This window comes from Cervus canadensis, chromosome 2 (genome assembly GCF_019320065.1).
Source record: "Cervus canadensis isolate Bull #8, Minnesota chromosome 2, ASM1932006v1, whole genome shotgun sequence".
NCBI classification, from domain to species: domain Eukaryota; kingdom Metazoa; phylum Chordata; class Mammalia; order Artiodactyla; family Cervidae; genus Cervus; species Cervus canadensis.
The window spans coordinates 73,432,860-73,458,272 of NC_057387.1; the positions used below are offsets into that span (position 1 = coordinate 73,432,860).

The 25,413-nt window shown below is 43.9% G+C and overlaps 1 protein-coding gene and 1 non-coding gene across 5 annotated transcripts in view; both read left to right on the forward strand.

Moving 5' to 3' along the window:
* The window catches only part of GNG12 (G protein subunit gamma 12), a 135,688-nt gene that overhangs the window by 94,480 nt on the left and 15,795 nt on the right, over positions 1 to 25,413 (forward strand). The gene's annotated exons all lie outside the window — the stretch shown is intronic.
* LOC122437459 lies at positions 22,040 to 22,146 on the forward strand. Its single transcript, XR_006268284.1, has one exon. It is a non-coding gene; the product is annotated as a U6 spliceosomal RNA (small nuclear RNA).

Genomic DNA, 25,413 nt, shown 5'->3' on the forward strand with positions numbered 1-25,413 from the left:
AGGAACTCTTGTTTGTTCTTCCAAAAGGCCAGAGAAGCTTTAAAAAGCAAACCAAAAAAAAAAAAAAAAGCATAAGAAATGCTTTTTCAGTTCTTAGCACTAATCTTCAACTTAAGAAGTATTTCTCTCCTTTCCCCAGTGTGTATATTATAAAAATGAACTGAGGTCCAAATTAGATGATAAACTATTTGATTAATACAGGGCCAACTTATCCAAGTTGAAGCAGAAACAAACAGTGGGAAGATGTATTTGGGGAGATAATTCATTTATTTTATTCTTTTTAAGAACTAGTGGATGGAAGTATAAAACAGACAATTCCCTATTTATTTATCCATATTCATGAAGTACATGTTCAGTTATATATGTGATGGACTTTCTTTCCTCTAGATTATTGAGTTGTCATTGTTTAGTTGCTAAGTTGTGTCTGACTCTTTGTGACCCCACGGACTATAGCCTGCCAGTCTCCTCTGTCTGTGCGATTTCCCTGCAAGAGTGCTGTAGTGGGTTGCCGTTTCCTTCTCCAGGGGATCTTCCCAACCCAGGGATCAAACTTGTATCTCTTGGCATTGGCAAGTGGATTCTTTACCCCTGAGCCGGGGAAGCCCTTACTCTAGATTAGAGGTTGGCTAATCTGTTCTGTAAAAGGCCAGATAGTTCCATTTTAGGTTTTGTGGATCATCGATTCTCTGTCACAACTATTCAGTTCCACCATTGTGGCACAAAAGCAGCCATGGTGATACATAAACATTAAGTGGGCATGCCTATGGTCCAATGAAACTTTATTTGCAAAAATTGTCAGCAGGCTGGTCTTGGCTTACAGACTATAATTTGCAGACACCCTGTTCTAGGTGTCTGAGGAAGAAGTATGAGAGACATAATTATATTTATTTACTATATTCTTTTTAACTTGGAAAATCACTTTACTTTTTAAACCATTTTTAAATTGGTGGCTCAGAGGGTAAAGCGTCCGCCGGCAATGTGGGAGACCTGGGTTTGATCCCTGGGTCGGGGAGATCCCCTGGAGAAGGAAATGGCAACCCACTCCAGTATTCTTGCCTGGAGAATCCCATGCACGGAAGAGCCTGGTGCAGGTTACAGGCCATGGGGTCGCAAAGAGTCGGACACAACTGAGCGACTTCACTTTCACTTTCTTTCATAGTTGATCTACAATGTTGTATTAGTTTCAGGTACACAGCAAAGTGATTCATTTATACACATATCTATATATCTAGGGCTTCCCTGGTGGCTCAGAGGTTAAAGTGTCTGCCTGCAATGCAGGAGACCTGGGTTTGGTCCCTGGGTTGGGAAGATCCCCGGAGAAGGAAATGGTAACCCACTCCAGTATTCTTGCCTGGAGAATCCCACGGATGGAGGAGCCTGGTGGGCTACAGTCCACGGGGTTGCAACGAGTCCGACATGACTGAGTGACTTCACTTTCACTTTTTCTATATATCTATTCTTTTTCAGATTCCTTTCCATTATAAGTTATTACAAGATATTGACTACAGTTCCCTGTGTTATGTAGTAGGTCCTTGTTGTTTATTTTATATTTAATAGTGTGTATATGTTAATCCCAAACTCCTAATTTATCCCTCTCCTACCCACTATCCCCTTTTGGTAACCATATATTTGTTTTCTATGTCTATGAATCTATTTCTGTTTTGTGAATAAATTCATTTGTATAATTTTTTTAATTCCACATATAAGTGATATCATATGATATTTTTCTTTCTCTATCTGACTTCACTTAATATGATCATCTCTTAAGTCCATCCGTGTTGCTGCAAATGACATTATTCCATTCTTTTCTATGGGTTAGTAATATTCCATTGTGTGTGTGTGTGTGTGTGTGTGACATCTTAAGTCAGTGGTCCGTTGATGGACATTTAGGTTGCTTCTATGTCTTGGCTGTTGTAAATACTGCTACTATGAACATAGGGGTGCATGCATCTTTTTGAATTATAATTTTCTGTGGATTTATACCCAGGAGTGGAATTGCAGAAGCGTATGGTAACTCTGTTTTTAATTTTTAAGGAAACTCCATACTGTTGTCCCAATTACATCCCCACCAACAGTGTAGGAGGGTTCCTTTTCCTCCACACCCTCTCCAGCATTTATTATTTGTAGATTTTTTTTTTAATGATGACTATTCTGATTGTTGTGAGGTGGTACTGTATTGTAGTTTTGATTTGCATTTCTCTAATAATTAGTGATATAGAGCATTTTTTCATGTGCTTGTTGGCCATCAATATGTTTTCTTTGGGGAAATATCTGTTAAGGTCTTCTGCCCATTTTTTATTGGGTTGTTTTTTTTTTTATATTAACCTGTGAGCTCTTTGTATGTTTTGGAAATTAATCCCTTATTGATTGCCTTGTTGGCATGTATTTTCTCACATTCTGTGGGTTGTCTTTTTGCTTTATTTATGATTTCCTATGCAGGGTAAAAGCTTTTAAGTTTAATAAGGTCCTACTTTTTTATTTTTGATTTTACTTCCATCACTCTAGGAGAGAGATCTGAGAAAATACTGCTATTTATTGATTTATGTCAAAGAAAATTCAACCTATATTTTCCTCCAGGAGTTTTACAGTATCCAGTCTTAGATTTAGGTCTTTAACCCATTTTGAGTTTATTTTTGTATATGGTGTTAGAGAATGTTTTAATTTAATTCTTTTACATGTAGCTGTCTAGGTTTCCTAGCACCACTTATTGATAGTACTGCCTTTTCTCCATTGTATATTCTTGCTGCCTTTGGCATTGATTAGTTGACCGTAAATGTGTGTGGGTTTATTTCTGGACTTTCTTGATCTGTATGTCTGTTTTTGTGCCAGTAACGTACTGTTTTGATCACTATAGCTTTGTAGTGTAGTCTGAAGTCAGGGAGCATATTTCCTCCACTTTCGTTCTTCTTCTGCAAGATTGTTTCAGCTATTTGGGGTCTTTTTTGTTTCCATACAAATTTAAAATTTTTTGTTCTAGTTCTTTGAAAAAGAACATTGACAGTTTGATAGAGCTGCATTGAATCTGTAGATTTCCTTGAGTAGTATGGTCATTTTAACATTATGATTCTTCCAACCCAATAACATATCTTCCCTTCTGTTCATGTCATCTTTGATTTCTTTCATCAGAGTCTTATATTTCCAGAGTACAGATCTTTTGCCTCCTTAGGTAGGTTTATTCCTAAATATTTTGTTCTTTTTGATATCATAGTGAATGGGGTTATTTCCTTAATTTCTCTCTCTGATATTTTGTTGTTAGTGTATAAAAACGCAGCAGATTTATGTATTTTAATTTTGTATCCAACAACTTTACCAAATCCATTCATGAGCTCTACTAGTTTTCTGGTAGCATCTTTAGGATTTTCTGTGTAAAGCATTGTCACCTCTGTCCAGTGACAGCTTTACTTCTTTTCCAATTTGGGTTCCTTTTCTTTCTTTTTTTTTTTTTTCCTTTTTCTGATGGCTCTGGCTAGAACTTCCAAAATTATGTTGAATAAAAGTGGTGAGAATGGGATTCCTTGTCTTGTTCCTGATCTTATAGGAATGCTTTCATTTTTTTCACCATTGAATATGATGTTAGCTGTGGGTTTGTTATATATGTTGTTTTATATATATGTGTGTGTGTGTTGTGTATGTCAAGATATTTTTACTCTGCCCCCTTTCTGCAGAGTTTTTATCATAAATGGATGTTGAATTTCATGAAAAGCTTTTTCTATGTCTATTGAGATGATCATATGATTTTCATTCTTCAGTTGTTAATGTGGTGTAGCACATTGATTTGCAGATATTAAAAAAATTCTTGTATTCCTGGAATAAATCCCACTTGATCATGATTTATGTTGGAGTCAGTTAACATATTTAATGTACTGTTGGAGTCAGTTTGCAAGTATTTTGTTGAGGATTTTTACATCTATATTCATCAGTGATATTGGCTGTAATTATCTTGTTTTGTGATCCTTTTTCTGGTTTTTGTATCAGAGTGCTAGTGGCCTCATACTATGAGTTCAGCAGTGTCCCTTACTCTGTAATTTTTTGGAGTAGTTTCAGAAGGATAGGTATTAACTCTTCTCTAAATATTTGGTAGAATTCATCTGTGAAGCCATCTGGTCCTGGACTTTTTGTTTGTTGGAAGTTTTTTAAATTATTGATTCAATTTCAGTACTGGTAATTGGTTTGTTTATATTTTCTGTTTCTTATTTGATATATTCTTAATTATTATTCTTGCTCAAGCAATAGCAAGTGTATTCATAGTCCCAGTAGCAAATAAATTCATCTTCCTATGTTCTGACTGCTTGGTCTATTTACATAGACAGTTGACCCTTGAACAACATGGGTTTGAACCACACAGGTCACTTCTACATGGATTGTTTTTCACAGTAAGCACTACAGTAGCACATGATCACAGTTGTGCAGGGCAGAGACCTGCTGATCCAAGGTCACTGAAGAAGTGGCCCTGCTGGAGGGACAGAGGGTCTTGCTGCAACCAGACTGAGCTATCTCTCAGCTCTCTTTAGACTGTGTGCTCCCCCACAAGACCACCCAGTCATTTGGCACCTCCCCTGAGACACCTGATCCCATAGAGGGCTGCCCTATACAGCGAGGAAGGTCCCCACTGGTATCTGTCTGTCTCTCTGAGTTTGACTAGCACATTTCATTCCTGAGAGGATCCCCTCAGGTGCCCCAGACGGAGTTTCAGAACCTGCCCAGCCGAGTCCTAGGCTGATGGCCGGGTCCTCACTGAGTGGTACCCAGCCCGAGCACAGAGCAGGGTAGCTGGTTGTAGTCCTTTCAGGCACCTCCCATGACCACTTCCTCCTGCCTGAGGACTGTCTCTAGCCCTGACGAGAGCTGACTGTGTGATTAGAGAATGGGCTCTTGTGGCAAACCTGGAACCCCTTCTTTTTAATAAGGGAGAAAAAGACCAGTGTGAGTGGGAGCTTGAAGGGAGACAGGACTTGCAGGATGGTTAATACTGGTCCAGCCACAGGGCAGCCAGGGATTCAGAATTCCCCAACCCGCAGTCACCACCAAGTCTATTTCAGGAGTTCCTGCTACTTCTTCAGGAGCTGCTAGAGTAATTCCTACGACCTCCTCACAGGACATCAGGACTCCACTCACCAGCCACAGGCCCACCCAACAAAGTCACTGAGTTAGCCAGACACACGCTGCCATTTCTTGGCTTCTTATCTCACTTGTGAGACCCAAATCCTGGCTCCACCCCTGCCTCACCAGTCAGCGCCCGAGACCAGTATCCGTACACGTTCTGTGCACATTTCCTTGTCTGTGGAATAGTTATGATATTATACACTTGGTAGGGTTAGTGCAAGGGCTGGAGATAAAGTGAAAACAGAAGCTGGCACATAAGATACAGGTAATGGTACTTAGAGTATCGATATTATATCACTCAGTCATTCATTCAGTATGTACATACCAGGCCCTGTTCTAGGAGCTGGGCAGACAGCATTGAAAAAGACAGAACTTGTCCTCATGAAGCTCAGATTCTAGCGGCAAAAGCAGACCAAACACACATAGTCTACAATGTCATGAAGTGACCCATGTTCAGAAGAAAATCAAAGCGCGGGATAAAAGGAAAGAAAGTGACAGGTAGGATAGGGCGGTGGCTATTTCAGGCAAGCAAGGAATGCCTTTCTGAAAAGGTGATGTGAGCAGAAACCAAAAAAAAAAAAGCAAAGCATTACCCATGGACACACCTAAGAAAAGAGCATTCCAGGCCAGGAGAACAGCAAATGTTAAGGCCCTGAGGCAGGAGCCATCTGACATGTTTATGAAAAAGCAAGTAGACCTTAAGGATTGGGAGAGAATAGTGGAATAGTGGCCAGGGGCCAGATCTAGGATCTCATAAACCATACTAAAATCTGGAATTACTCCAGGAATGATGAAAACCAGCAGAGGGTTTTGAGCAAAAAGAACAATGTGATCAGATTAAATCTAGAAAGCTTCACTCCAGCTGCTGATTATAAAATTAACTGTAGGGCAGCAAAAAAGAAATAGGACAGGACAGTGGGAAAGCTCTCTCAGGCATCTAGCAGAGTAATGAGAGTGGGCTGGACTCTGCTGGGAGCAAGGAGGTGAAGAAGAAGCCACTGGGCTCAGGATGTGTTTCTGTAGATGGAGTCAGCAGAGCTTTCTCTGGGAGTAACTGCTGGGTATGAGAAGAGGAAAGGAGTCAAAGATGTCCCGGGTGTTTGGGGCCTGAGTATTTGGGTGAATGACACTGCCATTTCAGAGGCAGGGAACACTAAGGAAGGACGTGTTTGGGCAGGTGGGGGGACCTAAATCTAGACGTCGCCTTATACATGTTAAGTTTGAGATGCGTCAGAGATATCCGAGTGCAAATGTTAAGCAGGCAGGTGTATATTAGAAGGCAGAAGTCCAGGAGAGGTTGAAGCTGGCCATAAATAGAAGGAGCTCTCGGGATCACGGGCAAGACTTGACAGAGACCAAAGCTCTGTGAGGACAGAGACTGTGTCTGTTTCATTGACCTCAGTGGGCCCAGCACAAGCAGTGTGTGTGTGATGAGTAAATTAATCTGTGGCCATTAAACCGTTGCATGATGAATATGGTTTCATGCAAAACAAAAGTACTAACTGAAAGTTTGCTTTATTATTCCAGACCAAAATTAGAAACTATGTAATTTCTTAAGTAATTAGCATATGATAGAAAGCTTGACACTGAAAGGAATCTTTGAGGCCATTTAATGGAAAAGTTCAAAATTGTGGAGGGAGGGCATGGTAAGGGAAGTAGATGGTTTATTGCCAAGGGTAGGAGAGTGTTTAGGGACCGCACAGTGACAGTAAACTGAATAAATAATGTCTTGACCATCAATGCACTACTCTTGTTCAAGTATATAAAGCTGTTGCAGTTAGTAAAATAAGAGAGAGCAACGTGTTCTCAACAATAACTCCAATATCCAAGTGTCTTTGCAAGGGAGAGTTTAGTGAGTGAGTGTACTTTAGGAGTCTTTGTCTTGAAATGGGTGGGAAACTCGGATCTAATCCAAGCCCTTTGTTTTACTGATACAGAAAGGGAAGGGGAGTGGGATTGGTGACTTGCATAAGTGACACAGCTAATTAATGACTGGATAGACCCCTCGGTCTCCTTAACCTGAGCCTGAAACTCTGTTCTGACTCTCAGCACCAACTTTCTTCAGACCAGTAATTGAGGTATTGTCTTAGAACAGAACTCATTTATTTTTGGCCATGGAATTATTTTAGTGATTTATTTTGCAAGTAGTTTAATATGAGAATTATAATTAGACTTTGCTTTAGCTAATTTCAAAATCCATTTACAATTCCCTAAGCTCATTCCTTTTGGCAGTGCGAAAGAATAAGTAGTCCAGGAAGGGTCGCTGAAAGTAAAATGTTTAATTTGCAGGAGATAATTTACCAAGTAAGTAATTCTCATGTCGAAAAATTAAAACTTGATTTGAGTTGCAAACATCATTTTAAGGAAGCTGAGAAGCCCATGGAAACCTTCATGACAGGACACATCTGAACATCCACAATTTTCAGTTCACATCCTGGTTCCACAACTCAATTACCTGTACAGACCGTGTTAGCCAAGCTAACACAGTCCTTCAGGCCTCAGTTTACACATCTGCAAAATGGGGAGAGAGAGATTTCCTTTCTAATGAGGACATAAGAAAGCACACCATTTGATGTCTGCACAGGCGAGGCCCTGGGGAAAGAGAGGAACCCCTCACATCTTACACATGAGGAAACTGAGGTCTGTTAGAAGTAACTCAAAGAGACCATTGTGAGTTTAGCTGGCAGTCCCAATCCCCTAGGTTTTAACTGTGCCCCCCAACTCAGTCACTGTCTCCTGATGTTCCTGGTTCCCAACTTCCTCCAGGCTGCATTTGCAGGAAATTGCCCAGCCACACCACCTGGACAGCTTCCCTGGTGGAGGGGAAGGTGCCCAGTGGGGGCCCGGCCCCGGGGCTGGCATCATCACAGTCTGAGCCTGTAGCCTGCCCCAGCAGGTTCCACCGAGAGGCTGCCCTGGTGGGTCCATTAATCACACATCCCCGCCACCCGGCGCAGCTGGCCCCAGCCTGAGCACAGGCTCGTTCACAGTTGTTGCACAACAGGAAGCGGGGCCGGCGTTCAGGGCCGAGCTGGCCCACGGAGAGCCATGGCTCCACGGAGGGCGTGCCCTCGCCTCAGCATTCGCCGTGCGGAGTAGCAGTCTTCTCCTGCAGCTTGGGGTGGGTCTGGAGGGTGAGAGGTTGCCTTGGTTTTTGTCCACTGTCACGTGTTTGGCAGCCATGACCAGGAGGCAGGGCGGGGCGGGGGGTGCTTTTTGTGGAGTCAGGGTTCCCCCGCAGAGTTCTCCCACAGCGGCTGCAAGCGAAATGGCAGAGGCGTGAGTCACCGCATGAGACGGGAACAGGAAGACATCCTGTTGATGCCAAGCCATTTTCAGTTCAGTTATGAGAATTTACACCCCCCACCCAAGAAAAAGGAAAACTTAGCATTCAGCGTGCATCTCCCCCAGCGCAGTGGGGTCTAGCACCTGGCTGTGGCCCCTCTGAAGGATGGCCCTGGACACAGCTTGGTTTAGTGCTCAGGAAATTGGCCATGTCCTGATCTGCTGCGTCTGTGATGGGGTCAGAGAACCCTCTGCCAAACAATCTTTCTGTCTGAGGTTTCATTTGGTGTTTCATTTTTGTTTTGTTCTGATTCAAATATGTTCCCTTGTTTCTCTTCACTCTATGGCTTTTTAGGATTTTCTTTTGTGTAAAAATTGTTCGTGTTTTTCTGACAGGAACTTTTGCTTATGAAGGTCAACTGAGAATTTATAATATTTGAGGGACTTTCTGCTCCTTTTCATGGAATTCTCATAATCCCCTTGTTCTTAAATTATTCATTATAGTAGTGAATAGCTCCGGTGGCAGGCACCGGAATGCTCAGAGGCAGGCACCCTTTTAAAAACTTCAGATACACCTTTAACCCTCACAACAGCTCCATGAGGTAGAGGGTCTATTGTTATTCCCAGTTTGCAGATAAGGGGGACTGAGCTCTGGTTAAGCAATATCCAGAGTCACAAAGTTAGTTCAATGGCAAACGCCAGAACTGAAGCCCTGTTCCTAATCACGTTCCTTGCCAGCATTTACAGAAAGTATGTCACCAGAACTTTGATCTCATGAGATGTTCCTAGGAAAACGTAACTGTGTTCAAATAATTAGGGGAAATGCTGTAAACCACATGTCTCTTGCAGATCATAACTGCGTCTTCGTGTGGAAAGACCCTGAGAAGTCCTGCGTGGAAGAAGTCTTGCTCTTGCTCAGTCTACTTTGTTTGAACTAGGGCTTTTCAAAATAGATGTGAAATGGACCCTTATCTCCTTGTATACCTGTTAAGTGGTAACGCATTTTGAGATGCACCACCCTGGTATATGAAAGTATATAACCAGGTTATTGAGTGTGTGGGCTTTGGAGCCAAAATACCTGGGGTGTGTACCATATCTGCTACTGTGTGGGTAAGCTATATCTGCTTCCTCTGTCTCACTTTTCCCATCTGTACAATGGGGAAATACAATAGCACTCTCTCAGGGTGATAGTGAGGACTAAATTAGTCAATACATCTAGAAGACCTAGGGGATCAGTAGGAAGTACTGATTCTAAATGTAGAAGAATGAATCAAAACACTTGCTACCTGTGGGGTCTGGCCAAAGCCAAAATGCTATTTCATGATGTTTAGAAAACACAACAGAGGAAGCACACCCTCCCTCTTGCCTTCAGTACTCTCTCTAGCTGCCCTAGATTCTGCCTTTCACCATCTGGTTGGTCCTGATAGCAGCCCAGAGCTGGGCTTGGGTCTCTCTCCCTTTGAGTCAAGATTAGCACGCACTCTTGCTGGGACAGAGGACAGCTATCGGTGTCAGCCACACACTTGTGGGTGGCCCCAGCAGAATCTGCCTAGAGAGTATGCTGGTGAGAAAGGAGCTCAAGTTCCCTGGGTTTCATCAAGGCAGCTGCCCTTGCATGCTATTGGCCCCTGGATTTCCAGAAGCGGAAGATGATTGGAAAACATTGCACTTTCACTGCGTTTGCTGCTCCTCCTGTCACCTGCCACTCACCAGAGCAGCTCCTCCAAGGGGCTCCAGGGGCGGATGAGAAGACTTACAATTCTGCAGGCTCGGATTCTGGTGCTAGTGTCTCAGCACCCAGCCAGCCTGAGCCACCTCGTGCGAAGTCCTGCAGCAGCCAGATAGCGTTTTGGTGGGGCGGCTCTCTGCTCTTCCCCTTCCCTGCATATTCCAAAGTTGCTTGTGCATTGACTCCCTGAGAAGGATCAGAGGGAAGTCCATTGGGGAGAAGTAGAGCAATTACAGGAATTTGCTAATTTTTTAAAATGACTTGCTGTTGCCCCTGGTGATTTTTCTCTAAATTTTAAATGCCTCAAAATGAGAAATTCAGATTAGCAAAATGCACCAGTCCTCTGTATGAGCAAGGCTGGTTGTCCATGATATAGTTATTATTGAGTAAAAAGTGAAATTTGCAGAACTATATATAAATATAATTCCATTTGTTTGAAAATCTACATATATGTGTGTGATGGTTATGTTAGGAAGGGCCAGGAGAAGGTGTGCAAGGAAGGAAACAGACTAGGGACAGTAGTTACCTTTTTGGAGTAAAATTGGAAGGAATTTTAACTTTTTATCCTACTCACATGCATATAGGTTGAATTTTTCAACATATTTCTTTTGTTATTAAAAGAAGAAGAAAATAATAAAAGGGAAACACCCCTAGCTAGCTCCAAAAATAGGGCTAGACTAAATAGTAGTGGTTAATAATGGGTGTTGTCAGCCTGGTCTGGGAGGCTTTGCAGTGAGAAGGAAGGGAACTCAGGCCAGACCAGAAAATGGGCCAGTTCCAGTCCCAGTCAGCACAGCGCCGGCTCGGCTCAGCCATGCGGTGGGTGGCTTTGGAGCCTGTGCAGTTACAAGTGGCGCTAAGTTTTGCTTTTCCTTTCCCACGCCTTCCCTCCGGTAAGCCACCCAGGCTGCCGGGGTCCTCGGGGATTCAGCTCCCCCTGTACTGCCCTTGGCCATGAGAAAGCATGAGCATGGGGGCCTCCCCAAGCTCAAACACAAGTGGGCCCTGACTGCCAGGAGGGCCGTTGTTATCACTGGGTCACCTCTGCAGAGTCCTCCTTCCCTGAGAAAGCTCCTGCCCCAAAGCTTGGAGCCCTGCCCGGGGGGAAGAGATTCGAGAGTGTGAGACGGAGTAGGGAGAGCCTTGTCTCAAATTCAGGAACTGGGGTCCTTTCCTAATTCTGAGGGGTCTTGGACAAATCAAATTTCCTTTTGCCTTAGTTTTCTCAGATGCTAGACTTACAAAGTAATTTAATTACAGGGCAGTTGGAGGTGTGATAATAGACATGAAAGAGCTTCAAAAGGTAAAAGGTGGCTTTTTTTTTTTTTTTTAAGGTGGCTATTTGAAAGAAAAACTGGCCCTTGGATATTAGTAGTAGCAGTGCTGTGCTGGGAAGCGGGGGTGGGGCAGGGTACTGGTGCTCAGTGCCTGAACTGATTTCTCTCCCAACACAGCGTTCACTTTCTGCATTGATTTGAAAGCAGAGCCCCTTCCTTTGCAGCATTCAAAATACTTGCAGTCCTAGGAATGCCCTTTGTAGATAAGAAACATGAGGGCCTGAGAGGTTGAATTTGTTGTTATCGTTCAAGCACTCAGTTGTGTCCAACTCTGTGACCCCATGGACTGCAGCACACCAGGCTTCCCTGTCCTTCACCATCTCTTGGAGTTTGCTCACAGAATGATCTGTCTCTTTTCCCCACCTTCCCAGATCCCACCAGAAGTCAGGGAACAGGGCCCAAAGTGAGGCTGGACTCTCAGACGCCACATTCTAAGCATTTAACCGAACCCTCCTCATGCAACAGTCCCTTATTGTGAAGTAGCTGTAACTGGTTGTCAGCATCTGTTGAAGAATGACTTGGAGTGGAACTCCACTCCTCACAGATACTTCCTGTAGGGTTTACTGGTTTTCCCTCCAGATGTCAGTCATTCAGTGTGATGAACATCTGGGTAGAGATATCAGATTGTCCGGTTGAATGGCGCACCTGAACTTGTCCAGCTCATTTATGCTATGCCCTGTGGGCTTTTTCTGCCTCACCTGCCCACTCTCTTTCCTCATTCACTCAGAAACTAAAGCGATGTTTCACCTTCATTTGTTAAGTAAATATTTATTGAGGGCCACCATGCGTAAGACAGCACACCAGCACTAAAACCATGTCTGTCTTTCACTGGCTTAAGTTCAGAGGGGGTGGGGTGCACCAAGAGATAAGCACACAGATAACCCCATTACAAAACCAGAGGCAGTTCAGTGCCCAAAAGGTGCAACGACGTGTTTCAGACCCTCAAAAGAGGAACAACTCTTCATCTGACAGACCCAGGAGAGACCTATCTGATCATATCATTCCCTGCTTAAAATTTTTCAGTGGTTCTCAGTTGCCTCCAGCATGAAATCCCAACTCCGGAGCCTGGCAGCCTACCCTTTGACTCTCTCCCACACCCCTTCCAGCTCTTCTTCGTGGCGTCTTTGCTCTGGTGAACCTAACTGCTACCTGCCTTTCCCTGCACGGCACCAGGGCTTTCATAGCCTTTGCCCTTCGGTTTGGAATGCCCTACCCTCCCAGCTCCCACGCCTGCAGTACGGTGCCACCTCCCCCTTGAAGCCTGCCCAGATTTCCCCTAGCCAGAAGGAATCACTCCCTCTTCTGAACTCCCTTTTGGCTGACCTCTCTGTCTCTCCTGATGCAGCTTTTCTGCTTTAGGTTATTTGTGGACGCACTAGTTTTCCTTCTGCTGGATGGAAAGCTCCTTGAGGGTTTGTTTATTTGTACATGCTCAACACTTCCCAAAGCATCAGAGCAGCTCCCCAATAAACAGTTAGCCTACCCCCCGATAAACAGCTGTGAGAGGGAGGGTTGGGGGTAGCTTTTGACTGGAGGATCAGTAGAGACTTGGGGGTAGAAGTAACCCGACAGAACCTGGAAACAGGGGTGACATCTCAAAGGGGGTCGAGGAAGTCAGAGTTCAAGTCCAGGGACCATTCGAAGGGCTGCAAGTTAGGTGATTTTTCTCCACCTCTTTTGGGTGGTGGGTCCCCTTTGATTAATGCTATGGACCTTCTCCCTGAAAAATGTAAATACCCACTGTTTCACAGGGGGCATTTGGACCTTTGGGGGAATAAGAATCCCCAAAGCAAAACACTAGTTGAAGACTGGAAAGGTAGATTACATCCATACTGTGAAGGGTTTTAGGGCCACAATGAAAATGCATTTACTTCAGCAGTTAAATTGGGAGCAGTTGATTTTTCTTTTTCTTTTTACTTTCTTTTGAACTATAATATCTTACAGCTACTGAGCCAAATCATAACGATTTTTTTCTCAAGTTAACCACACACAGTAACCAGCTCTTGGAAAAGTCCCCTGTGTCCCCTTTGCCACCTTCCCCTTTAGGAGTGACCACTAGCCTGATATCTAACAGCACAGATTAGTTTCACCTGTTTTTGTGCTTAGTGAACTCATAAGGTAGGTCCTTCTTTTTATTCTTTGTGTCTGGCTTCTTTCAAATGGCAACCCACTCCAGTATTCTTGCCTGGAAAATCCCATGGTAGAGGAGCCTGGAGGGCTACAGTCCAAAGGGTCACAAAGAGTGGGATTCAACTGAGCATGTACACACATGTACACACACACACAGGTTTCTTTCACTCAACATTATATTTATGAGATTCATCCATGTTTTTGCATGCATCTGAAGCTTGTTCATGGTCATTTGCTATGGAATATTCCTCTGAGTGAGTTGTTGTTCTCCTGCTTGGGTCGTTTGGGCAGTTTCCATTTGGGGGCGGCTATGAACATTCTAATGCATTCTTTTAGTAGATATGTGTACACAGTTCTGTTAGGTACATACCTTGGACTGGGATGGCAATATGTAAATATTCTGCCCAAGTGAATAGTGCCATATTTTGTATTTCCCCCATCCAGTTGATGATTCTGAGGGGCATTCTAAGATTAGAGCAGAATTTTAGGAAGATTTATCTGGCTATGGTATCTTTGATGGCTCAGAGCAGTGGTTTCAAGTTGTGTTTTGTTTCTAAGAGCCCTGGGAATCTGCAGAGTTCCCTTAGGGGCTGCCGCCTAGCAGAGAGAAGGGAGACTTGAGTTAGTAGTCGTGTTCTGAGCTCCTCATCCACAGCCGCCCTCCAGTAGAGCACGTGTGCTCCTATCTGTTTAATTAGCTTTTACCATTATCTAGAATTACTGGTGCATGGCCAGCAGTCTCACAAATTGACAGCTGTTGGGGGAGAGCTCAGGGAAACCAAAAAAAGCAAAACGGTTTTAGTCATCTCCAAACCCATGTCAAGAAAGGTCCTGATCCAGAGGCTGATGATAGGGACACCATAGAAGAAGGTGCAGATAAGAAAATAGAACCTGTAGGACAGGTCACCCCTTTGAATGTCAGGAAGCAGGGGGCTAGTTTCAGAAACAGAATTGAAGTTTTGAGTCCCAGTAACTGCAGTTAAGAAAAAAGAAAAATGGAGAAGAGGGTGGCAGATGATGAGATGGTTGGATAACATCACCAACTCAATGGACATGAATTTGAGCAAATTCCAGGAGATGGTGAAGGACAGGGAAGCCTGGCGTGCTGCAGTCCACGGTGTCACAGAGAGTCGGACACGGTTTAGTGACCGAATAACAACAAACCGTAAAGGTTGCTTTATTAGCAGAGAAGTTGTGAAGCCAAGCCCAGAGAAGGGCCCCCCTACTGGGGAGAGGAAGGGGAACCCAACTTCTAACAAGTTTAAGGAGCAGGCAAGCTGTGTGGATGTGGGGTCCTGCACACAGCTCCAGGACCAGACACAGATAGAAGAGTCTTCTGCAAGCCCTTGGAAGGACATGGAATGAGGGAGGACAGAGAGAGGAAAAGTAAGTACAGCAGCAAAATCTTCAAGGACAGCTGAGCTTGGAGGACTCAGAGACAGAAAGATATCAGCCCGGGAGACAGAGCGGGACAGTCAGAGGCATAAAGACATGCCCAGGGGAGGGCCAGGGCTCAGAGACCGAGTCAGAGTCAGGAGGGCAGGACAGTCCAGCAGTGTCCATGCCAAAAAATGAACTCATTCCAAGAGTTCTTCAGCTTTATCTGGAGTCATGGCATTCCACGGAAGTGCCTTCTTAACCATCAGTAGTGTTCAGGGTCCTAAGTGTATTATTGTGCTGTTATCTCTGAAAACTTGCAGCTGCGTGCTTTTGCACATGGTAACTCAACCAGAAGTTTCAGTTCGCTCTGCTAGCCTTTCCCAGAACATTCTGGGTAAAAGAGAGCTTACTGTATTTGTGAGCATGGCTTTATTTTAAAACATCCATGAACAGTATTTTCTCTCCCCTATGCTTGCTTGCTTTAGAACCCACCTGGTGAGGGAAGCTCCCTCCCCCACCCTCCCCTATTTGGACTGGCCCCCACTTAGAGAAGTGCTGGGGCTTCAGAAGCAGCCCTGTGCTGACCTCAGCCCCCTCCCATGTGCATAATTCTCTCAGGATACTAGATTCAGTGTCTTGATCAGTATGACAACATAAAAATATTAAGCACTTAAACCAATGACCTGAGTGGTTCTGAAGAGCAGGACAGAGAGACCACTCAGAGAGAAGCAGAGAAAAGGGGCAGAGCACGTATATTGTTGTCCTTTGTGAAGGATGAGGAAGCTGAGACCTAGAGGAAGTGACATGCCCGAGGCCACCAGCTTGGCAGAGAAATCAGGCAGTCCCAGGTGTTGTGCTGAGCAGTCCTGATGTGTTCCAGTCCCTTTGGCTCTTTCACCCGAGTGTACCTGCAGATCACCCAGACTTTCTTCAGAATGTACTTTTCCCAGGACTTATCCTGAAATTCTGATTCTGGAGGTCAGGGGTGCATTGAAAGAACCGCCCAGGTGATTCCGAAAGCAAACCCGTTAGAAACCCAACTTCTAGACCCTTTGTGGTTTCTGTGCTTCACTCCACGCTGCCTCTTAAGGGCAGGTATAATCTACTTCTAAGAAAATGTCATTAAACAGGTTGTATTTCAGAGAGGAAAGACCAATACTTTCCTCTATTTAAGAAGTATATGGAATTATTAAAACTGAAAGTTACACTAATAGTAAGAGGGGAAGCAGCCGTTAGGCTACTAAGAAATAGGAGTTTTGCAAGGCAGAGGATTCTTATACTTTTCCAGTTATCTGCAAAAATCTATTACTTATTACTCACAATAAATTTGCATGTTAAATTCAAGAGGTTCACACAAGTTCATAAATAGAAATTAAAATTAAGTATTTAGTTGGCCCTCTCTGATATAGATGGTATATGAGAAAGCATTTCATAAATTTCAATCTTGGTGGCATTATGATTACCCCAGACCTACCACATTAGAAATAGAATATCAGATTTCAACACTAGGTCAAGGCAGAAATGACATAACAAACATACAGCAGCTTCTACATGTGGCACGTAGCTATATTTCCCTAAAATTTAACTGGGGATGGTTTTCATTTATAAACAAAGGCATGAACATCCCACAACCATGGGATTACTGGCTTTGTTCATTTATAAATGTTGACACTGCCAGGTAATGGCTGTTTGTAAGACTTGGATGTGTTTATTTACTCAGTCTATTAAAATCATCCTCACAATTTCTACATGTAAGTAAGCATGTGTCATTTATTTTTACTTATATTATGCATAAAATTGTTCCAAAGAATCTCCTGAGCTTTTGAAAATACCCCAAGGACAAACTTTGATAGAATCCACTTCAACCTTCTGAAACTCATATTTGGTTCCAGATCACTAAATGCTGATTTCTTGTGATCGGTCTCAGGAATTTATTCCCTGGACTCATTAAGTGTTAGAAAAGTTTAACTTTACAGTTAAATGCATGAGTAAATAAAAGGCACTAATGTCATTGTATTGGTATTAATATTTGCTGGAAAGTGTGTGTGACTCCCAGCGCCACTCATAACATGAATCGTCCTTGGGAAGCAGCCTGCTCTGCTCCGCTGTAAGCAGCTGACCTGCACACGCGATGGAGCCATCTGGAGGAATTTCCTTCTTTCCAGCGCTCGCAGCATCAGAATTGTACTTTCTTATGTTTGCCCTCAATACAAGGGGGAAAGTGCCAGCGAGGCCAGAGGCCAGATAAGGAGCTGCTTTTGAAACCAATGGTACCAGGTAGCCTAAAACCAACCTCTGTGTCACCCTCACTCATAACTACAGGAAAGAGGAAAGTATACACACTAGTGATCACTTCGGAAAGTCAAATAGAGCTGAGCTCAGGACACAAAAGGAATTGTGTAAAATATTATACTTGAGATGTTTGTTATGGTTCCTAACTGATACAGAATCAGGCCTAATACCGTGAGTTTCTCTGACTTAGCCTCTTCATTCGGAGATAACATATCTAGGAAGTATTATCTGAAGGAATTTTTTTTTAATGTGACATGATTCCCATTTGTCTCAGAAATTCTGACTTTTTATTTTTATACATGAAGTTCAGGCCCTTATCATCACTCACCTAAAATACAGCCACAGATCCCTTGTCAATTTTATTGGATAAAGTATTTATTGAATTCCTGTTCTGTGTCCAGCCCCAGGAATATATTCTCCCTTCTGTTTTCTGGATTATGAAGAGGAAAAAATTGCAAAGCCATCACTTCCTGCCAAGGCCATCCATGTGTCTCATAACAAACCAAATCAGTATGTATTTATTTTGTGTGCACAGCATATGGAAGAAGTAAAGAACTGTGTAATACAGGGTGGCTGGCCTCAAGGGCCAACCGTCAGATTGAGAATTAAAGAAGGCCTCTGGTGGGTGCAGTAGATGCAAATATCTGTGAGAAGTATGATGACCATAGTTGTAAAGCCAGCTCTTGGGACCTGTGGTCTGGTAAGTTACTAGCACACTAAGAGGAGCAGAATATTTGAAATAGTTCTGGCCTGGAAAATCTGGGACTGAAAGTAGCCATAGAAATTCTTTTTCAGGGTTTACAGGCAGCATCCTTTCCCACTGCATTCCATTTGATGATCTTGTTTTGTGAAATTCTTGCCTTTAAGAGAACAAACCTTAACAAGCAAGCTCTTGGTAGTAGCATGCTGTGTATTTAAATGTCATCTTTCCAATGGTTTTAACTATCATTCTTGTCACGATTTATCTTTTGCTTGATTCAGCCCTCTTTTTCAAAAGTTCTCTATCTCATTGAAAGAAAAAGTTTAATGGATTTGAATTAATTCATGTTTTTAAGGAATTTTATATCACCTCTTAAGATGAACAGAGATATTCTGAAATTTTACAAAAGTAATTGAGCTGCAGTAAAAGTGTGCCTTTTGGGGGCCAATTTATTTAAATTGCATTGATGTTGCTAATAAGATTTGGACCTTAAATGACTTGACTTGGTTTCCTAGTCCATGTTTTCCCTCAAGTGACATTTTTTGGAAAAGGAGAGAATCAACAGGTTTGCTTTGAAAGAGTTCTAATCCTTTTACATAGAGAATAACTACAAGAAGCTTCCTCAGGGACCCCTTGTATCTTCAGTTCTTTCCCTTTGAAACTATGTACACTTTCAGGTCCCCTGAGGTTCAAAACAAACAAGTACTTTACCTGTGAGGGCCAGCATGGAACGTTCATCTTGCTGGTTACTCCAGGAGGTTGATAGACACTGCTTTTTCCAAAGCAGTAATCAGGTCCAGACATGTTTGATTGGAGGTTGGGCATGTTCCCTGCCTATAGTTTCAGGGGAGAAGGTGAGATGAAGGAAGAAAGAAAAATTAAATATCCTATCATGTAGTCTGTAGCATGTATACGTTATGGGTATCCGGACCAGAGTTGGGCCTTTTGTTTTTCGTTGGTGAATGCACGGAGGGGCCGGGGCTTCCTGGCAGGTTAACCTTTGGCATCTGTGACCTGGGGCCTGAACGCGGTATACAGCAGGCAAAGGGCCCAGATCATGGCTGTCTTAATCCCATCTGCACCTCCTCAAGAGGCAATTACTTCCTCTGCACTGTGGACATTGGACATCCTTGCTAGATGGTGATCTGGAAGAGGAAACGGTAGATAATAATTAACGTATCTCCCACACTTTAATGACAGAGCTCTTCTTACAGTGTTGGTAATTACTGTGTTCCAGGCTATGAAGTGTTTTGGATCATAGAACCTTACTTTTAACTTTTTACCCTGGAAATTTTCAAACATACACGAAAGTAGGGTGCATTCCGTGTACCTGCCACCCAGCTTCAACAATGAGCAACACATTATTGGCCAGTCTTGCTTCATCTGCCTCCTCACCCAGTCTCCCCACCCTTCTGGTTTGTCACCACAGGTTAATTTTTCCTTGAATTGCATGTAAATGTAACTAGTAGGTGCTCTTCTGTGATGGGCTCCCTTCAGCCAGGGTGATGTCTGAGAGATTCAGCCATGTTGTTGCTGCACCAGTAGTTGGATTCCCATTTTCATCGCCAATTAGAAGACTTTCAGCCACATTTTTCGAAATATTCCCCTATGCTCTTCACCCATATGCCTGCGTGCTCAGTCACTTCAGTCATGTCCAACTCTTTGTGACCCTGTGGACTGTAGCCTGCCAGGCTCCTCTGTCCACAGGATTCTCCAGACAAGAACACTGGAGTGGGTTGCCATGCCCTCCTCCAGGGGATCTTCCCAACCCAGGGAGTGAACCCGTATCTCCTACATCTTCTGCATCACAGGCAGATTCTTTACTGCTGAGCCACTGGGGAAGCCCCATGCTCACCACCATGTTTCTGAATTAATGGGTCTCCCCTATCCTTCCACCTCCCTTCCCTTCACACTGCAAAACCACTCACTCAGGGGCCCCCAGTCACCAGGTTCCATGAGCTAGGCTTGCTCGCTCCTTTCTTTACCCCTGTGAAGTGACTAATAACTGCCCCTCCTCTTGGCTGTGTGAATAACTATTACTGGGACTTTTTTTTTTTTTAATCATAAAAGCATCACACGTGGTTCAGCGCACAGCCTCTGGAGCCAGGCTGCCGGGTCACAATGCTGGCGCCTCCACTTACCTTCGTTCTGACCTTGGCTGTCTGTGTTCTAAGCATCTGCCTCCCTCAGTTCCTTTAATCCTAAACTAGGGAAAACAATAGTGAGAACCTCATAGCGTCGTTTTAAGGATGAAGTAAGTTAATATCTGTAAAGCTCAGAACAATGCTTGGCAAGTGTAAGAGCGTACAAGTATTAGCTATTAAGAGCAAAATAAATGAATAAAAATGTGCACACTGCAGGACTGCATCAAAACACTAAAAATCCCCTAAAATCCTTACCACCTAGTGATAGCTACATTGTGGAATATTCTTTTCCAGTGTGTTTTCTGGATATAATGTATTTTAACTAAACATATTTGTGACTAACTGACTAAACATATTTACACAGCGTTAACTTGTCCTTCCTGCCTCTCCTCCCCTGGCGTTTGTGATGGTGTCACCCTGCCCCTTCTCTGCTCCTTTAAAGCTGCCTTTCTGGTCCCTGCCCACACGGGGAAGGCCCAGGGGTGCGCCCTGCTCTTCTCTCCACGCCCTCCCTCCAGAGTCCTGCACTCAGCCGCCACCTCCGGGCTGCTGATCCCCATTCAGCCCAAAGAGAGAAGTCTTGTTCATTCTCACATTTCTTGCCTCTTGTATCCAGCTTTTTCTTTGCATTCCAATTGCCTCCATCTGTTTGAAATCTTATGTTCTAACTCCTAAGAGCAATAATGATGCTGATAGATAACACCGGGTGGTTTCCACGTGCCAGGTTCTTTTCTGTAATTTAATCATTATGGTCCTGTGAGGTAGGCATTCTTGTTACCCGATTTTACAGATAGAGCACCTCGAGGTTCAGTGAGGCTAAGTGGTTCATTCTGTGTACACACGGAGTGCAGATTTGAACCCAGTTCCATCTGATCAAACACATGATCTATAACAAATTGCCTGCCCCCTAGACCTTCCACGGAAATGTTCTACTTGTCCCTCACAGTTCCCCACTTCTCTTCCATCCTGCATAAGGTTGTTCGATTGTTTTTCTGATAACACTCCCCATGCCTGTCATTCCACTTAGTAACCTTTGGTGGCTCCTGTTTTCACGTAACAGAGTCAGCCTTTATTCACTCCACTGCCCCCCTCAGTGACCATTCAGAGAGTCTCCCCACTCCTTCACCACCACCCGTCCAATCCCTTAGGGGATTGGTCCATTTAAGACTTGTGTCCTGCGTGCATGTCTACTTGCTCAATCCCTCACTAACTGTGTCTTCTCTAAGCTCCTAATGCTTGCACTTGGCATGCCTTTTGGCCCACTGATATTCCTTATTCATATTCAGTACTTAGTCCATCTCGTTGGAATCACAAGCCCTTTAATCACCAGTGTAACACCCACATTCATTGTTTGTCAGCCATGCCCAGCCCCAGCTGGTGGCTGTAAATGTCAGTGAGCTGCACACACTCACCTCAGTCCTTCTCAGCCTCTCTCTCTCAAACCCACTCCGGTGCCCTGTGCATTCAAGCTGCCATGCCGTTCAAAGCAGAATGACTAAATTGCTTAACCTAAGTGGGGAACAGTATTTGCCTGCTGCCTCACTTTCAACTCTCCCGTTAGGTGTTTGGTTGCTTGGTTGTTTGTTTTAATTCACTCGGGGCAAGTAGGTGAACTCCTCTCTGCTTAGCAGTAGTAGAAAACATGCCCTTCTGTTTAAAGTCAATCAGATGCTAGGCCTTTATGACCAGAATCCTAAATATCTCTGTTCTGCTGCTTTGTCAGCTCACTAAGAACAAGGGTAGAATGGCTATGTTGTGGACAACATACCGGGTAATATATCCTATTATAGACAATGTCCAGCCCTGCTTAGCTTGGGGAGCTAGAGAGGGTGCAAGGCAGATCCTCCAGGAAGGCTGGTGGGGAGGACTCCCAATCAGTCACATAGATGAAGAAGAAGGCACCAGTTGTCTGGGTTTGGGGATAAAAGGGCCATCAACTGTGCTTGCTTTAGCAGCACATATACTAAAATTGGAAAGATACAGAGATGATTAGCATGGCCCCCATGCAAGGATGACATGCAAATTTGTGAAGCGTTCTCTGTTTTTAATTAATTTTTGAGAGTTTGATATTGAAACTTCAACTGAAAATCTCATCTACTTAAAAATAATTGTAATATAGAGCAGAACTATATATAACCTGGTTCTGTATTTTCCAAGTCTCCTGTAAATGTGTTATCATGCTTTCATAATTAGAAAAACAAAAAAGGAAAAGGCCATCAACCCCATAGCCACAGGTAAGAGATGAATGGCCATCTGGAATGTTCTGCCTCCTTCCTTAGATTGGTCCTATGTCCCTTGCCAGGAATAACTTCCTCAAGGTGAAGTGCCTGTGTCTTTGGGAGCAAATGAATGATTTCCAGATGACAGAAGAACATAGCAAAGAGCCCATTTCATTGTACCCCCAGGTGCTCAGCATCTGTGAAGGGAAGGATTCTGAGAGTAGGGGCGACTCCAGCGAGGAGCCCCTAGATTAGTGCTTCTCCACGAGTGGTCGCCACACCACACCAGCAACATCAGCCCTTCGGGGAATTTCTCACAAATGCAAATTCTCAACCCCTCAGCCCAGACTTGCTGACTCAGAGGTGGAGAAGCACTGCTCAGGGGGCCTTCCTCACTTCAGATAGCATCCTTTGCTCCCCAAAACAGTGAGCCCTTGGAAGGCAGGAATTCAGCCTTCTGATCAACTTCTCTGATCATTCCCATTTCCTCTCTCCAGCCCCAGGGAGCTCCTCGTATAGGACCTGCCGGGAGGTGCAGTGTGTGCCGTGATGGCTGTGAGCAGCAGGGCTGATTTCAGCCCTATAGAGCCTCAGTTTCCTCATCTGAAAAATGAGTTAATAACACCACCTTCACCATGACCCCCAAGTATATTAAAATAAAGACAGGGTATAGAGCAATGCATATGACATAATCCCATTTGTATATTTTGAAACAGATATATGAGTGATCACATTTGTATGTGCATGTAATGTCTTCAGAAGAAAACCCAAGAAACTAGTAACAGTGATTGCCTTGTGAAATCTAGAGTAGGAGGACAGCTAGTTTTTGTTGCCTACTCTTTTGGACTGTTTAAAATCTGGACTGTATACATATATTCTTTTAAAACTTGAAAATTAGTTAGTGACATAGGGCTTGCCTGGTGGCTGAGATGGTTAAGAATCTGCCCACAGTGTGGGAGACAGAGGTTCAATCCCTCGGTCAGGAAGATTCCCTGGAGATCTTCCCACTAGAGTGGGAATGGCAACTCACTCTAGTATTCTTGCCTGGAGAATTCCATGGACAAAGGAGCCTGGCAGGTCCCAGTTCATGAAGTCACAAAGAGTCAGACACGACTGAGCGACTAACACTATACTACCACTAGTGACATAATAGTAGTTTCCTTTTCAGGAACGTTGTAAAGAGTAAATAGAATAACTTTACATAAAGCCCTGAACACAGTACCTGGCACAGAAAAAGCACACTGTTAGTGTTAGCCTTTGTCTTTAGTACTAACTAGTTATGGAAGTCATCTGTTCATTTATGTATTCATTCATAAATAAACAGATGTGACATCCAGCTGACTTCAGCCCTCCATGCAGATATAAGCGCATCATTTCTCATATCTTGTCTTGCTATGCTAGGTAGAGAGTAAAACTTGTTTGTAAAGATCACCCTCAGTCTTGATGGTAAACATGTGCCTCTGCATGGCTGGACCCTGGCCTGTCATATGGGGGTTGGGTGATGGGGAGCCCTGCATCCCTACTTTGCACATCAGAGAGCCATTCCCTCAGCACACCTTCACTGACTGCAAATCTGTGTGGGGCAGAGCCTGAGGGTGCAAAGTGGCATTGCCCTCTGAATCTGGACACCACTCAAGTGGCCAACCCATGCGGGAGGTGAATGTTCACAGCCCCAGAAACTGGCCCTGGTCAAGTGCGTTGGAGTCCCAGGGACTCCACCCCAGCTCCTCAGAGCTGTGAAGGGAACCAAGCAGGTGGGTAACCTTTGGCTTGGAACAGGCAGTATTTTGCAGGGTACACGTGGGAAGGAGCAGCAGGGTGTATCCCGTCTCTAGGAAAACAAACATGGGGTACGCTGACACCCCAGGGTGATAGGTTCACACTGGCTGATGTGTTGTGTTGTGTTGGTTGCTACATCACATGTCTTAGTCTAACCCAGGTATTTATTGAGGCCCAGTTCTCTGCGTCAGTCAATGTGAGCGAGGATGGCACAGAGAACTCGCCTGCCTGGTGAAGGGTGTGGCTTTGAAGCAGAAAAGTTCTGGGTTCAAATCTGTTTCTACCACTTTCTAGCTGTCTGAGCTTCGAAGATCAGAAAGTACTTAACCTTCCTAAGCTTCGGTCTCAATAAGTATAACACATTCAACCTTATAGTTGCAGACAGTTTTAAGTGAAATATTATCTGTAGAGAGTACTTGATATAGTAGCTGGCACATAGTAAGTGATGAATAAATATATTTGCTAAATTATTATTATTGAGCTGAACTTCCCACAGTTTGGTGGGAAGATAATCTCTATGCACACAAAGTCAGTTACTTACCAATAAGCATTAAATAACATACAGTTAAGCATTGAAATCAATGGGGTTGCAGACGCTTTTTGACAATTGATGATAGCTATAAATCCTCACTTCAGGAAAAAAAAAAAAAACATAGGCACACATACCACATTTTGTGTATAGCTTTAAGGACTTTATTCACAACTCTTCCTATCTCCCCATCTCATTCATGGGCCATCCCTTAGGAGTCCTTGAGCCCCTGAGCTTCAAACATATATTAATAGCAGGAATCTATAAGCGGAATTAGTCACTAAGCAAAAATAGTTAGGGAGCCCTTCCTGGAAGAGAGAGAAATGTGAAGTAGCCTAAAAGAAGAGAGGATTTAAATTGGCCAACAGACTTCCCTGGTGGTCCAGTGGTTAAGAATCCACCTTGCAATGCAGGGGAATGCTTGTTCAGTGCCTGGTCGGGGAACTAAGATCCCACACGCGGTGGAACAACTAAGCCCGTGCGAAACAGCTAGAAAAGCCCCTTCACTGCAGTGAAAGACCCTGCATGACCCAACAGAGATTCCACATGTCACAACTAAGACCCGGCACAGCCAAATAAAATAAATAAATGTTTTTAAAAGATAAATTGGCCAAGAGAAGCAGGCAGAAAACTTGGGTGGAGATTTCCAGATGGGACTTGAAAACACAGCCCACAAAGCCAGGGCTGGGGTGACAGACCCCTGAGGCTACAGCAGGAGAGGCCCTAGCTGGGGCTCTGGAGTCACATTGCCTGAGCTCAAATCCCAGCCAGGCAGCTTGCTAGCTG